A 2,255-nucleotide genomic window follows, 5' to 3' on the forward strand; every position below is an offset into this window, starting at 1 on the left:
CCGTTTAATTTCCTGTCAGAAGTGGATTGCTTATACGAGTGTGAGTCAGGGGGATTTGTGTTTTTGTTTTTACAGCATGCAGTTCTCAGCTCGAGGTCAGGTGTCATGCAGAAGTTTAATGCGCTGCTCATTTCCTGGACCAGCTAAGATAGAGATCAAAGCTTCTCGTACATCCGAGGTGTGGACCCACACAGACACGAAGTGTGTGCACATGTCATCTGGATCACATCCCCTTCATGACTTTATTCCTCACTGAACACTAATTCTGTTTCTGTGATATAACCATGCTGGCATGTCCCACTTTATTAAATTTCCTCCAGCAGATGCAGGAACTGGATCACCGAGCACTTCTCCACTCGCGTTTCTCTACTGTAATACATCAAACATGTCTGCAGTGATTATAATTGGGGACATGTGACCTGGTTTGGATGACTTATATCTTCCGATGACAATGATGCTGCATCAGCAACAGTGTTGGTTAAAACATTAAACACTGTTTAAAAAATCAGAAAAAAAATCAGTTCAGAACTTTACATCTTCCTTTCTGAGTGTGTTGTATGCATACAAAACAATAGTTTAAAATGTTTTTCTTATAGAAAGAAGGCGTCCACAAACATACTATATACATAGTTACAAAATTCTATCATTTCTATCAGGAGTGCAGGCAAATGAAGTAGTCCTAGTGAGGATAAGTATAAATAAATAAGAATAAGGAAACAGTACTGTATTTTATTACTTTTATTACTATAAATACCGTCAAGAAGAAAGTATAAAATGAAGAACAAAAAAGTGAGCAAGTGGAAAAACAATGGTGATCGGTTGTTGGGAACAATGGTGATCAGTTATTGGTTGTTGGGAACAGTGGTGATCAGTGATTGGTTGTTGGGAAAAGTCGTGATCAGTGATTGGTTGTTGGGAAGAATGGTAAACATTGAGTGGTTGTTGGGAACAGTGGTGATCAGTGATTGGTTGTTGGGAAAAGTCGTGGTCAGTGATTGGTTGTTGGGAAGAATGGTGATCAATTATTGGTTATGGGTAACAGTGGTGATCAGTGATTGGTTGTTGGGAACAATGGTAAACATTGAGTGGTTGTTGGGAACAGTGGTGATCAGTGATTGGTTGTTGAGAACAGTGGTGAACATTGAGTGGTTGTTGGGAACAGTGGTGATCAGTGATTGGTTGTTGAGAACAGTGGTGAACATTGAGTGGTTGTTGGGAACAGTGGTGATCAGCAATTGGTTGTTGAGAACAGTGGTGATCAGTTATTGGTTCTGGGTAACAGTGGTGATCAGTGATTGGTTGTTGGGAAGAATAGTAAACATTGAGTGGTTGTTGGGAACAGTGGTGATCAGCAATTGGTTGTTGGAAAGAATAGTGTCAACTGAATGGTCTTTGGGAGCAATGGTGATCAGTAATTGATAGTCAGAAATAATGGTGATCAGTGATTGGTCATTGGCTTTACACACTGATGGTGAGTCAATTGAACCTGCTCTCTCAACTCGTATACTTTTGTACTTTTGTATCCTCTGAGCAGCCTTCATATCCTTTTAGTTGTCATGTTCAGGCCCAACAAAGTCTTTTCATTCCTTTTCATTTTAACATTCCAACATGCTTGGTATTGTTGTGTAAGCAATTCAAAGAAGCAATGGAAAAAGTAAAAAAAAAAAAAAATCATATTCTTCCCTCCATAATTATATATAAAGTGCTGTATTTGTGAACTGAAGTGCTTCTGGGTAATAAGCAATGGTGCTTTGGGTTTTTTGTCGATCTTTTATGGAGTTATTATATGAAAGAGTCTTGTATAGGAAAGAGTGATTGTTGTTATCAGTAGGACGGAGCTGCAGGTATTAATTGTGTTTTTGTGCTGGAAGGACAAGTGAGAAAAGGATGAAGAGAGAAGAAAAAGATGACGAGAGAGAGCGAGGGAGAGAGTGCAGGAACATGTCTGATTTCAGAAAGAGCAGAGGGGATACACTGCAAATGACAGGATGTTTTTATTGTATTGCACCAAGGGCATTTGTCAATTTCCCCTTCTTCATCCACCTAGCACTTATCCGACCCCCCTCCATTACTCTTTTCATACTTTCCGTCTCACCAACCCCCTTCTGCAGAAAGTGGCATTAAATGGAAGAACAGAGCAAAAATTATCCTGGTGTTATTACCTTAAATAGGGACAGAGTGCGAGAGACTATAATTTGGCCATTTGCAGTGTTGGAAGGTTTCTCCTGGCACTGAGGTTACCTTTGATATGAATA

The sequence above is a fragment of the Pangasianodon hypophthalmus genome, chromosome 8, assembly GCF_027358585.1.
Source record: "Pangasianodon hypophthalmus isolate fPanHyp1 chromosome 8, fPanHyp1.pri, whole genome shotgun sequence".
Taxonomy (NCBI): domain Eukaryota; kingdom Metazoa; phylum Chordata; class Actinopteri; order Siluriformes; family Pangasiidae; genus Pangasianodon; species Pangasianodon hypophthalmus.